The sequence below is a fragment of the Mesocricetus auratus genome, unplaced genomic scaffold (genome assembly GCF_017639785.1).
Source record: "Mesocricetus auratus isolate SY011 unplaced genomic scaffold, BCM_Maur_2.0 Super-Scaffold_100003, whole genome shotgun sequence".
Taxonomy (NCBI): Eukaryota; Metazoa; Chordata; class Mammalia; order Rodentia; family Cricetidae; genus Mesocricetus; species Mesocricetus auratus.
In genome coordinates this window covers 87,073,684-87,088,624 of record NW_024429188.1, presented here as the reverse complement: position 1 = coordinate 87,088,624, position 14,941 = coordinate 87,073,684, and the positions used below count along the sequence as shown (strand labels likewise).

The following is a 14,941-nucleotide window of genomic DNA, read 5'->3' as shown; positions in this document are numbered from 1 at the left end:
GACTTATTAAGAAGATAATTGAATGTCTCTGGAAAAATAAGCAATGACAGTCTGCTGTACCTGCAGAATTCACAAAGGCAGAGTGTACCTGTTGAAGACACTTTTCTTTTTTGGTTTGAAACAGTTAACCATGTGAAAGGATTTGACAATATGCTTTTTCACAATTTAGTGTTCCACAATGATAGTTCACCAGAATCTGTCTAACAATTAGAGAGTTTGCACTTCCATCTCAAGACTCTGCTGTCTTCTGATCAACATTTCCCATAAATTGTGCCCTTTTCGCGACAGGGTTTCTCAACAGCCCTGGATATTCTGGAACTTACTATGTAGACCAGGTTGGCCTCCAACTCACAGAGATCTACCTGCCTCTGTGTGTGCCACCACTGCCCTGCATGGATTGTTTTTCTTGGAGTTCTCTGTGTTTTAAACATTTAAAAAACAGATTTATTATTTTATGCATGGAATGTTTTGTTTGTATGTGTGTATGTGTGTCACGTGCCCATAAAGTTCATAAGAGAGCATTAGATACCCTGGTTATGGATGGTTGTGAGCCAACCACATTAGTGCTAGGAACTGAACCTGGATCTTTTGTAAGAGCAGCATACGCTTTTAACCTCTGCTTCATCTCTCCTGTTCTCTTGCAGATCTCTTGAAGCACTAACAATTAATATATATGACAAACTCCAAGACTGTAGATCATAAAAATTAGAGAAGTTCATCTGGCCGTGTTATTCTTAAAGGGTTGGCATCAGTCACTTTCCTAGAAATTCTATTCACCCTTTAGAAGCTCCTTTGTTTTCTGATGCCAATGTTTCAGAAACATACTTGACAGTGTTACAGCATTTGAGTGGAACAAGAAAAACCGCAATTAGGAAAAGTTTCAGAACATAAAAGAAGTTGAATGCAGTTGCTTTTCTAGTTGCTTTTCTAGTAGTAAACATAGAACAGAACCACTTGAGAAGAAGGTGAGAGGAGGAAAAGCTACGTGCAGAAGGCATATTATCATTCCCTAAACTCAGAGTTTTTTCTTCCACACATCACATACTTGGGACTTAGCGTTAATATACTCCCACTCTGGTGATTTTCATACAGATGTTTTGCACAGTACATCTTTGATAAACACTGGCATAGTCTCATGAGAGCTTTGCTTACATGTGGAAAATGAGGTGTGGCAAGGACAGTGAGGTGTGGGTTAGAAATACCCATACTGGAAATGCTGTAAAAGATTATTGCTTCTAAGGTGGGCTCTGAGCCATGCTGCTGAAAGTCTCTTTTAATTTGTACTTGGATATAAATTTAATACCCTTTTTACGATACTTGAAAGAGCTGTGTAATTTCATGGTCTGGTCATTACCATTGGCACTAAAGGAATGACTATTACTGCTACTTAATATATCTTGCCTAGTTTCTTAATGACTAAGAAGCACACGGCATAAGAGCTCCCATGTTTGCATATAGAACACATATGCAGAAAGGGATTACCTGTTCTTTGATGGGGGGTTGACTGGCTGTATCTTCCTTCCTCAGGCTTTCGCACTATCCCCCCCCTCTTTCCTCTGCTGTTCTGAATATATACTCAGGAATAGTACATTTGACCAACTGGATCTCCAGGTACCTGTAAGCTCTAAATTTCAAGTTAACCAAACCTTAGAAGGCAGCAGGAATAATATATCAGCCAGGACACTTAAAGAATTATACTAGGGACTGAAGTAAGGAAAAAGAAGGGGTGCATAGACCATATGAACATCTCTTTCCACTCTCACATCAACAGGACAAGCATGTGGAAAAACCTACTTCCTTACTACCCTTGGTAAAATACCTTGGTTCTGTGCTTTATCCTTATGCTTAACCAAGGATGTTAGACAGAGATGAAATGCCTTATACTTTATATTCAAAATACTGCCTAGTGTCCATTCCTTTGTGTTCAGAATGCTTGAATAACTGTGCCAGAAAAAATGAGTTGTGATAGATAGAAACGTGTGTGGTCTCCTTGCAATTTCCCATCCCCATAAGAATGCAAGTGACAACTGAAACAACATTATGGTTGGATTGAAAAGTCACAGCAGTTAAATATATTAGAGTTCATGGCTCCCAACAAGTATAGATTGTACTGAGCAGGGAACGCTGGGACGTGGCTTGAGTTCTTCATGCCTGGGCAAGAAAGAGACAGAAGTGTGCAGGCAGGATGCAGCGAGTAAGCTGAGCACGCCCCTCTTCTCAACAAATGGCCAGCAGTGCAGTTCTTTTCATTTAATCTCTTTCCTGTCCTGTCTAAGACAAAGTAGGCTCTGTTGAAATATCCCTGGGGAGTTAGGGTGGTGGGGGCCAAGTGACTCCATGAATAGATTGAATGATTTTTGGTATGCGAAGCATCTTGCCAATTATTTTGCATAAACAATGTCAAAGAGCCACAAAAGCTTGCTTCTCATTCCCATTACTCTCATAGCTTCCTGCATGCTGATTTGCTCCAACTAACCAGAGAGCTGCTCCCATAAAGATGATAGGCATGCAGATGGGAGTACGATGGTGGAGAAACTTTTAGCATATAGATTGATTTAAAAACTCATTTAGATTTAATAGAATAATTATTGAGATTAATTATTGAGATAAATGGCATGCCATGTAATTGAATATTGTATAAACAAGATATAGTGGCTATAATTGTAGTTCTACAAATACTGTAATAGGTGTATTAAGAGGAGTCAGTGAGCCATGAAGTATTTCATCAAAGATCAATATTTCTAGAAATCTTTAAGGCATTTCAGACTGTAAATAATTACCCCTTTTATTCTTAGCTAGAATATATATAGTAAGCAGAATTGTGGTCTTGAGGGTGCTGCCTTTACTCACCTGGTGTGGTGTGTCAGCTGACCACACTAGCACTTTCTGTTTTGCCTTGTACTAGGATCTATGGGAAGTGGTATTAAAACCATTGAGTTAAAATACATATTGATTAGATGCTGTGAAGACAAGTTACAATATTTGTATTTTAAATGGCATGGGATGTTCTTTTATTTATGATACTAGGACATTTAAAATAAATTATTATGAGTTTTCTTTAATAATATGGTACATCAACTTTCAGTGCATCTAAAGCAACTATGTAAAACATACAGACTCAGAGACCAAATTAGGCTCTTCCAGTGCTAATTGTATGACCTTGACATTCAACCCCCTAACTTTTCATTGCTTTGCTTCAGAATGGGAATAACAACAATATTTCTTTCTCATTGTTTTTTTCTAGGGATGAATCAAATATGGCATAGCAAAGCCGTGTATGCATAGTAGAAGGCTAGACAATGTTCATTTTCCTTCTACAAATACAATCCAATTTTCAAGCAAGGGGTTGTCATCATGAACTTGGAGGTTTACTTAGATCCAGATACTAACCTCATTCCCATTAACCAATTTGAAGACACCACCATCCTTTATATTTGACTGTTATACATCCAGGCCCTCACTTGCTCCTCTATCAGATGTGGCAGGTAGGGGAAGCCATAATCTTTTGGAGTTCAGCTTCTTCATCCATAATTTGGAACAATCATAGTTGTTCAGCCCTGCCCCATAGTATGATCCAGAAGATTAAGTCATAGAAGTAACAGGCTTACTCAGTGCCTGTCTAAACCAAATACTCAAACTAGCTATGGATCTTAGAAAGCTCATTTACAACCAGAGTAACAATCTTTGCCAAATTAATGGTATGGGTTGTTGAGCATCTAAGAGGTTTGTCATCTTCTAAATTTGTTCTCTAGATCTCAAATAGTATTGATTGCCTGCAAGAAACAATTAATTATTGAAACAAAATTATAAAGGTCATTCATCCATTCACTCATTTATTTAAAAAAACAAAAGATTGTTGGATATCTTTTAAGAGTCCTGTGAAATTTTCTTATTGTTTAAATAGGTATGAACAAAACAACTGTGTTTGTTACTCCCATAGAGATTCTATTCTGTCGCACCTGCCGTGCAGCCTGTATCCGAGAATGTAGCGCGGTGGTCGGGATAGATGACACAGAGACCGGTCGGTTGCTTTAAGAAAACTTTATGCTTCCCCAGTCAGCTTAGGAGGAGTCCCCAAGAAAAAACGCTTCCCTTTTTAAGGACTTCTGCCATCCATCTACATACAATTCTTCCCAGACTTCTCACCCTCCTGGCTGGTGGTTTAATCTCAGGCCCCAGAATTGGGGAGACACAGCAGGGAGCAGGAAGAGGCATCTAGCCATACGGGGTGTCAAAGTCATGGTGTTTCAGTGAGTGAGTCCTTATCTGAGCCCTATCAAGAGCTTTTATAGCACTGAATTGTTTTCAGTAAACATTATCTCACAGCTGCCTGCTCCCAGGCCGAAGGGGAAGTGGGTCTTTGTTCAAGGTCTGGTGTCCCCACACTATTCTATACTATCTGTGGACTATTGTGCTAGATGCTAGAAAAATAAGCACTGTGGCCTTGGAGTTTTTTATATTGTATCTCGAGGCAGAGTAAGCTTTAGTTGGAAAAATAATATAGCATAGTTGGGTTCATCAAGTACAGGTATATAAAACAGGATTGTGTGGTTGGTACCATGAGACAGGAAGTGTAGTATAAGAAAGACTTAGATGGAAGGTAAGGGGGCTGGAAGCAGTGAGCAACAGTAGGAGAGCAGAAAAGTATCTTGCAAGTTTATGAGCCAATTCGCAGACTCATTTGACCAAAGAAAACTCATTTTATGTAGCATGTCGTAAGTAACAGGCATTATATAGTTGAGTGTTTTGCTAGAGTTTCTATTGCTGCAATGAAGCACAATGCCAAAACTCAAGTTGCAGAGAAAAGGGTTTGCTTGCTTTATACTTCCATATTACTGTTCATCATTGAAGTAATTCATGACAGGAACTTGAACAGGGCAGGAAATCTGAAGGTAGGAGCTGATGCAGAGACCATGGAGGGATGCTGTTTACTGGTTTGCTCCCTTGGCTTGCTTGGCCTGCTTTCTTCTTCTTCTTCTTCTTCTTCTTCTTCTTCTTCTTCTTCTTCTTCTTCTTCTTCTTCTTCTTCTTCTTCTTTTTGGTTTTTCGAGACAGGGTTTCTCTGTATTGTTTTGGAGGCTGTCGGTCCAGCCCAGCCTCGAACTCATGGAGATCCTCCTGCCTCTGCCTCCCGAGTGCTGGGATTAAAGGCGTGTGCCACCACTGCCCGGTGTGGCCTGCTTTCTTATAGAACTCAGGACCACTAGCCCAGGGTTGGAACTCACTACTTACAATAGTCTGGGTCCTGTCCCATCAATTACTAATTAAGAAAATACTTTAAAGCTGGATCTTATGGAGACATTTTCTCAGTTAAGGTTCCCTGCTCTCTGATGACTCTAGCCCATGTCAAATTGACATAAAACTAGCCAGCACAATGAGATAGATAAGAGCCAAATTTGAAATTCACTTAAATATCAGGAGAGGAGTATAAATTTGGATGTTACTCAAAAAAATAGTACATAAAGTGCTATTTCTTTAAAGTTGCAGCTTTTATTCACTGCGTATGCTGAGTTGTTGTGATATATATGAAAATTACTAGGAATGAACAATTGTGATACAACCTACCCAAGGAGATGATGACCAGGGTGGTAATAGTGGTAATTGAAAGAAATGGTTCAGTGATTCTGTCTCTCTGAATTGATTCTAAGGAATTAATTAGACAACAGTGTCATGATGTGTATGCAGAATATTTATCTGAGCATTTCAAATGCTTTTTAAATGACTAAATCATCATTTCTGTGCTTGAAATTTGCCTTGAACCCTCATCTCCCACATCATGTTTACTTCCTTCATTACTCTAGAAGTGCTAACATAAATTTGGTGTTGATTATGTCCATCCAGTTTTTCTTTTATTTTTAAGATTATAATACAATTACATCATTTCTCCCTTCCCTTTCCCACCTCCAAACACTCCCCCATACCCATCCTTGCTCTGTTTCAAATTTATGGGCTCTTTTTAAAATTAATTGTTGTTATATGCATATATATATATATTTCTAAATAAAACCTGCTCAGTCTGTGTAATGTTACTTGTATGTGTGTTTTCAGAGCTGAGCACTTGGTTTATTGATGTGCTTTTCCCTGGAGAAGACCATTTCTCTAGATCTTTGCATTTTTTAGTTGTCTGTTGTGGATGGTTGGGTTCTCATGGTCTTTTACCAGTTCACTTTGGCTTATCTATGTGAGTCATCTTTTTCCAGCTGATGTTTAGGCATTCATGGTGGTGAGATTTTTATGGATGTAGCTTTTGAAATTACTAAAAGAGACATACACTCTCACAGCAAACTCACATATCCATTGGCTCTTACAATCTTTCTGGTCCCTCTTTCATAATATTACCCATGCCTTAGAGGAGATATTTTGTAAATCCATTGCAACTGGACTTCACGACTCCGCATTTTGATTGGTTTTGGTTTTTTGTAATTGTCTTTGTTGCAATGAGACATTTCCTTGATGAGGCGTGAGGACTACACTTATCTGTGGATATAAGGATAGATATTTAGAGTGCAAATAGGAATTATACTGGTTTAATAAAGTAGGTTCTCCTCCAAGATCCATGACTTTACTATCCCTGAGTATTTGCCTAAGTTTCCAGTACCAGGCATGCTTTCCCTCTCATTGAGCATATCTTAAGTCCAATTAGAGAGTTTGGGCATTTTTTTTACATTTTCACTGTCATGTATGTGTCCACAAGTAACATAAAATCAGATTTTAGGCTTATTAAATATGATACTATAATCTACCTATCTTTCTGCAGCATCCTTGTTTTTGAATTCTGTCCAGTAATATAGCTCTAGTTGAATAGGTTTTGAACTCCAACTACTTAGAACTCATCTTGTTGTCCCTTGCTTCCAGAGATTTTTGTTCAATTTGTCTCACTTGGGGTCTAGAAATTAACATTGCTAACAAATTTCTTTGCTAATACTGTGAGAATTGCTGCTCTAGTTTCTTAATTTTAGCTATGGGATAAATGTAAAATGTACCATAACGTATTTACCTATTTCACCTCACCTCTCTATATACATACTACACATAGACATATAACCCCCCACACACACTTCATTTCCACTTCAGTTCCACACACTCATTATGTAGCTTAGGCTGCCCTAGAAATTTCTGTAGAGACCAAGCTAGCCTAAAAGTCATGGAGTTCTTGGTGCTGGGAGTATAGCTGTGTGCTGTAACATCTGACTCTCACAGATTTTTAACTTAGACAGGGTGCTCAGAACTCATTGTGTAGCCCAGGCTGACCTTGAAACTCATGATCTTCTTAGTTTAGCCTCTACAATGTTGTTTCAGGCATTTGCCCAAAGTAAAGTTAACGTAAATATTAAGGTTAAAGCAGTGAGATCAGAAACATGAAAGAAGGTCTTCTAAGGAGGTTTGCAGATACTTCCATAGATGCCCATGTATTTCCAGTTGTTCCACATCATTGTAAAAACTAGGTAATACATGTATTTTAAAACTTGCAAACGAAATATGCATTGTCATTTAAATTTACATTTTCTTGTCCATTAGGAGATTGCATACAGTTTTAAACATTTTTTTAGACTTTTGAATTTCTATAGCTCTCTCATTGTTCTGGATCAGTGTTGTCTAAAAAATCTAATATGAGACAACTTTAATAATTGCTAGTAAACGTATTTAGGAGGTAGTAAGAACCAGTTGGTGTTCTCTTTAATAATATATTTAACTTTTTTATCTCAAAAAAACATTTCAACAGTTAGTCCATATGGAAATCATGAATGAGATACAGTGAATTATATTTTTCATGCAATGCCCTCAAAATATGTATATGATATTTCACACTTACTGTAGTACAGTTCCAATCAACCCCATTCTGAATGTTCAACAGCCCCTTGTAGCTATCATTCTGGGAAATGTAGTTTCACTTTCTGACATTTTGTAGGGTATAAGTTTCAGGATAGTTTCATGCATTATACCTCTTGTCTTTTCACTTTTTATATGCTGATTCATATTGTACAACATCCCACCATATAGCTCTTGTAATTACTGAGTCATGACTTCAGTTTGTCCTCCCAGGGATTTCTTGAACCGAAACATTTGAAAATAAAAAATTATTCATCACAAGGTATGAGAAATCATGCCCAGATGTACTGAAGCTTTTACAAATAGGATTGTTCACTTTGTTGTTGTTTCCTTGTACTTCTTGTGTCTTGTTAAGAACTCATCCTTACCCTAAGTTATATGCCACTCTCCAAAATGTTCTTTGTCAAGTTTCATGCACTTATTAATACTGGAAATAAAGCACTAGGAATTTGTTTTAATGAACATTGTAAAAAGGTGATTATTATGTGTTAATATTTCTATACAATAAAATAGTTGCCTGAGAAGCATTACCTGATAGTTCACTGTTTTCTGTTTATCTAAAGTGGAATCTGTCATTATTTTCACATTGTGTTTCCGTGTTCTTCATGTTTTTCTACTTACTTAGTATACTAACCTATGCCAATATTGCAGGTCACAAGCTTTGAAAATTAAGTTCTATAGCTGCTGCCTTCCAAGGGGTCTCATGATTCACTTATGGAACAGAAACCATAGGTTCTCACAACCAAAGAACCCACATCAGAGTTTGTACTTCTACAAGCAATAAATCATGCCTAGGTGCAGGTGGATGCAGGGAATCCTGATAGACTTGTGGGCATCATTTCATCTCCAAAGTTGAAGATAGGTTCAATGTCACCTAAACACCATGACTGCAAAAAATCTGGAGTCAGAGACAGTGGGTGAGAAGAAGGCAAGGGATCCTGGAAGGACAATGGGACAGTCAACAAACATCTGATTTTGGAGGCTCTAGATAAAACTTTCTGATTTGGGGAAATCTCTGGGACAAAAGAATGTTTTTTACCTATTAAAGGTTCTCATCAGCCTGGCCAGGTGACACTTTCATGCAATGCTTAATTTGATTAAAGAAAATGAATGGAGCTATTTGGTTTGAAAAAATTACCTTGATATCATTCATCATCAAAGAAAAAGCAACAAATCTTCTGGAGGATATGCAAAAGAGGAGCCTTTATACTCTGGTAGTGTGACGTATACCAGCACAGTCACCATAGAAAAAATAAAAACTGCACTACCATATAACTCAGTTCTTTCACTCCTGGTTATAGACCTAAAGAAATTTATGTCAACATACCACAAAGAAATCTTTACATTCAGACTTTTTAAAATTGTGACTCCATTCATGGTATATGAGATGTAGAGTTATCTTACCTGTCAATCAATAGATGAGTGGAAAAATATGCTTATGTGTATGCACATAAATATATGCACATTGAATTTTAATCAACCATGAAGAAGATTTAAATTAGGTGTTTTGTGAAAAAAACAAATGAATGGAACTTGGAGGCATTAAGTAAAATGAGATAATTTAGACACAGGAAGACATGCTGCAAGCTGTCTTTACATATGAAAACTATAAAATGTTGGCTTGAATGTAGAATAGTGATTACCAGTTTTGGAGGGAGAGGAGGATGGAGTGGGAAGTTAGATAATATATCCCCAAATGCAGTTGGATAGAAACAAGTATTTCTAGTGTGCTACAGCAAAGTGAATTGAATACACTTTGAAAGAATCTATTATGTATTTTATGAAAAATCAGAAAAGAGAAGCTTGAAAATATACACAATGTATTTTCTGTTTCTTTGAGTTTCCCAAGGAAGTTTATATAACGAGGATTATAAAATAAATGGCCTTTTATGAGTGTCTTTTTCTCTGTGCATAATACTATGAAGGTTCATGTGTGGATCAGCACTTTACTCTTTATTGCTTCAGAGTGTTCCATTATATAGACATGCCAAATTTTGATTATCTAGTCATCAGTAGATACATATTTGGATTGTTTCTATAGCTTGTCAAGTGTGAATAGTTGTTTTGTGGATATATTTTATTTTTGTATCTGCAAATACTCGGGTTGTCATCATGATATATTCAGTTCCTGTTTATCCATCAGTATGAAAGAAACTTATCCATGTATAGAATCAATCTAATCTTCATGAAGTGTTCAGAATGTCTAGTATCTGCTCAGTTCTCTGCCAAGCCATCCATTAAACTCACTCAATCCAAGGAGAGCAAAAATCTCCATATAACCATATACATCAGCTTGCTAAGATAGCTAACAAGTACACATTTCAAAAATGTGAATCCTTGATTCAATATAAACCTTTGAAAGTTTTCATACTAGTAATATAACCAACTGAGTAAGTTAAGCACAGTGTAGCAGGGAGAGAAGAGAAAGCCTGAGCTATACATCAGAGAACAAATGTTTTGATCCTATAACCAGAATATTAGTTTAAAAAATAGTCATGACTTGACTGTGTCTTATTTCTTTAACTTGTAGAATAGATTAGTTGAATTTCTATATAAGTGGACTTACAGAAAAAAATCTGTGTTTAAATCTCGATTTGAGCATGAACTTATGCAGTCCGTCACCTTGGGGAAAAATATCACTAAATTAATGGGCCTTTGGTAGCCTCATATTTCTCCACCTTTTCTAAAATCCATGACCTTCTTTTTCTGTAATTATTATTCACACACACACACACACACACACACACACACACACACACACAACCTACAGAGCCTAGTTAGTCTTGTCTACATATATATGTCATTAAGGCTGACCATGTAGGATTAGGTGACATATGAGGGAGATTATTCCTGAAGAAAGTGAATTTTCACTCCTTCAGCAGCCATCGATTGTCCATATCTCTTCATCTAGGGGTGGGACCTGTTTTCTCCCATCAACATTGGCATGTCAAACTGGTATGGTCACCATGCACATCTTGTGCAGGCAACCATATTGCTGAGATTTCAGCAGTGCAGCTTCCCTATCATGTCTAAAAGACACTATCATGAAGCAGATGTCCTAGTCTTTTGGCTCTGCCACCCTTCTTTTTTTCTATGATGTTCCCTGAGTCTTAGGTGTGGGGTTTGTGTTGTAGGTGTACCAGCTGAAACTTGATGCCCAGTAGTCAGTTATTCTTTGCATTTGATAAGTGGTGGCCCCCATTTGCTGCATAAGAAACTTCCTGGATCAAGACCAAAAGCTACACTTATCTGTAGCTTTACTATAAAGTTGGAAACCATATTAGAAATTCCTCTATGTGTACAGTTTTCCCCCAATGAACAAGTACAATGAACAATCTTTTTTACATCTTGATAGAGATTTTATTTCCCTATGTACCCTTTTAAATAAAATGTAGGCTTTAAAGGATCCCAGGTTTACCTTCACATAACATTCTTAATTTTTTGTCTGCTTGAGCAATATCATGCGGACATTAAAATGAAATATGATGATAAGGGTCAAGAAAGACCATAATCTGCTGGCTCAATATCACTAAGGCTATTCCGATGTCAGCTCATAAGCTTAGCTGCCCTGGTATTCAGGTGTCATCTAAGATTGGTTCTTAGGTGACTGCCTTTGTTTCAAGAGAATTTGACCAAATATGCAAAAGTCTAACCTAGGATAAATCCCATTTCTATTTATTTAAGACAGAAAGGATTTAGGTAACCTTTCACAATTACAGTCATGAATGCTGATTTTCACATTGCCTATACATGGAAAAGTGTAGAAACAACCATATTATTTTCTTAGTGTCAAGTTTAGTGGTTTGTGTTATGCCCTCAATAAATGTTTGTAGTATGACTATCTTCTAAGTATTTCATGATGAACAGTTTGTAAAGAAGAAAAGGAAACCAGTAGTTTAAAAATGGGCTGGGTTTGAAACATAGAAACATTACTGTTTGTAATAGACAAGTGGCAAACCTAGAAGGGCTGCTTATTTATGGGATGAGATAGATGTCTGATTGCAAGTTCATTGAGTAGGATTTCAGATGGATTTGCTGGTTGATACCTTTGCCTGGGTGTTTGAGATTAAAGTTCTGGAGAGAGGACAGGGTTCGGTGGAGAAGTTCAGATGACATTCACAGTAAGATAGCAGCAGAAACTATAGCATTGACTGCTGTCAGTGAGGCAGCTCACAAGGGCCAAGAAAATTAATGAGTCTAAAATGGAGTCTTAATGCAGTGAGAAGAGAAAGTACAGCTTATAAACTACATAGAAAAGGTATAGTCAAAAGCTAAGCTATTGAAGACAGTGTGGCATCATAGAAAACATAGAAGGGGGTAACCTCTAAGGAAGAAAGTGTTGTTTTAGCAGATGTGAGATGCTTCAAATGCTGTGCATGGCTCAAGAGCCCTGAATACCTGCCAGGAGCATTGTTACCTAGTATGACCCTATGAGAGTGTGCACATCATATCACTTCTTTTTAAAAATCTATGATAAGCCTTTGATCTTGAGCCTAGTCAGCAAGCCAGAAAGAGAAATTTAGGTCTTGATTTTTCCCATATGTGCATGGTTTTCTATGTACCTATATGTGTATATAAACATATGCTTCAGAGGACATTTTTGTTGCTACCAACATCTTACATTGTTGCTGTAGAAAACCTTATTATAGTGTCCTTGCCATGTAAAATCCAAGCAGTTTTTGTTTAAATATTTTTAAATTGTCCAGAGGAGAAGAGGGTATGGCCCTTTAAATTTTTCAATGGTTCTAAAAGAGGTTCTGCAATCTGTTACATAAGTTTCTAAGGAAACCAACTGTACACTAATGTCAGCTAAAAGGCACAGAGAGCATGCTGTGAGCAAGTGCAAGGTATGACCATAATTTTCTATTCATTCCTTTCTTTGTAATAACAAGAAAAGAAAATTTAGATGCTAGAAATTCAGACCAGGAAATGGAGCTCTTTTTTGGAGAAGAGTAGTAAGCTGGTGACTATGGGTCTAACTTATTGGTGGGGGTGTCAGCAATTGAATGAAAACTATTTGAGAGCCCATTTATGAAAAAATAATACCATGCTTTACAGTGATAGCACCATAAGCATAATATATAAACATATATACATAGAGATTGGTGTCTCTAAAATATACAAATAGATTTAGACAGTTATTATTTATGCACAAGGTGAACAACTAGAAATAAACTGAATAACATTTGCTGCTGTTTCATTAAGACTAACATTAAAATTGCAATATAGCTTATATATTACATTTCCCTATGTCACAACTAGAAATCATTTGTAGGGGCTGGAGATATGGCTCAGTTGTTTACAGCACTTGTAGAGGACCCATGCTTGATTTCATGCATCCACATGGTTGCTCACAACCATCTTTAACTCCAGTTCCAGGGGATTCCCATATTCTCTGAGGGCGACAGTCATACCAATGGGACCATATATAAATTCAAGTAAAACACTCATATGCATGTAATAAATACATCTTTCCAAAACCATTTGTAGTATTTTAGTAGAATTTATTTGTATCTGAAACAAATACCTGTGAAGGTTTCTAAAATATATACAAATTTAGATATTTAAATTAATATATACATATATGCGTGTGTATATGTATGTACACACGTAAGCACTACCCATCTGAATGATGGCATGTGAGTGTTCAATACAGTAGAGAACATAACAAGAATTTGTAACATGATAAATGAAAGACCCAGTGATGGGTTCAAGCTTCAAGCTGAGATCAGAGAAGCAAAGCAGTCAAGTCACTGGCTCTTACCTCTGTCTCAGACTGAAAGGGCTAATCCTGTCTCCACAAACTCTCCACCAAGCCTCAGACTGCTCATTTCTCCTCAGCATGGCTGGAGAATCTATGCCTTCCTATTATTAATGTGGCTGGAGAATGAATGAGACAGCTCTGAGACCCTGTTCCTGTCTTAAATACCTCCCATGAGTCCTGGGACTACAGGCCTGAGCTCTGTTACCCTTTTAGACTGATTCAATTTCCTGTAGCCCTGGGTGTCCTTGACCTCACAGAGATCCATCTGCATTTGCCTTCTGAGTTCTGGCATTAAAGGTGTATGCCACCACTGCCTGGCTTCTTTGGATTATTAGCATGGCTGTTTTGCTATTTTGATCTCCAGTGGCTTCAATAAATCATAAACAATATATCACCACAGGATTTGAAACATAAAGAAAATGGTGATAAATGCAACACAGGGCTCTAGTTTTGAATGAAGGAAGATTTAGAAATAGAAGTCAACTTGGGACAAAGATTATTCCAAGAGAATTAGAAAAATGACAAAGGTATTTCACCATTCCCCCTTGGGGGTCTGCTGACCAGCTTGTGACTAGGAGCTTCTAGCTAATCACCTCTTATCCCTTCCTCCCAGTATAGCTTGAATGCAAGTTCCTGCTTTCTGTCCATCCTTATTGTCTAAATGCTAATTCCTGTTATTGGCCCATCCTTTGCCTGAGGACCCTGGGAATGTAGGCTTCTGACCTTCGTGATTTTCCGGTGTGCCTGACCAGTATTTAATGCTCCACTCTCGTTATAATAAATGCCATTCTCCTTGCAAGAATGAGCCGCTGTCTTTGTCTTCATTTAAATCCTCAGCCCGAAGTGTTGTAACCCTGAAGCCTGAAAACCGCAACAGCTCACTACAAAAGGCAGGCATGTTCTATCAAAGAAAATATGTCTTTGAAATTCAAAGCAAGTATGTCTTGGGCAGATAGTACTTTACGCTTTCTAGGCTGGAGTTCAGAAAAGTTGATTTCCCAGGAAGTGCTCAGGCCAAAACTAGAGGTTGGCAAGCAGTGTCACTGTCCCAATTTCCTTCTTCCTTGGCCATTCTTCCTGCTGGAGCAGATCCTGAGGTGATCTGTATTTGGACAGCAAGACCATAACCTCAAAAGCCTGCCCACTGATGGTAGCATACCTGTAGCCTTTATGTCCTGAAAGAAAGGGAACAGAGTCACATTGTTGACAGTATATAAACTCAAATGTACTCAGTGATGACAAAGATATGGAAACACAGGAGATTTATTTCTTAAACACTGTATTTGTGGTGAAAATTTCATGAACAGGTATATTGGCAATAAAAGTTCTTTCTTGATAGGCTTTACA

At 37.5% G+C, this 14,941-nt stretch overlaps 1 long non-coding RNA gene across 1 annotated transcript in view; it reads left to right on the top strand.

Annotated features, from left to right (window-relative positions):
* The first annotated feature begins 12,622 nt into the window (after nucleotides 1–12,622).
* LOC121139858 overlaps nucleotides 12,623–14,941 on the top strand; it is a 130,370-nt gene continuing 128,051 nt past the window's right edge. The window contains exon 1 of the long non-coding RNA XR_005876694.1: nucleotides 12,623–12,677. This is a non-coding gene — a long non-coding RNA (uncharacterized LOC121139858). The remainder of the gene's footprint in view (nucleotides 12,678–14,941) is intronic.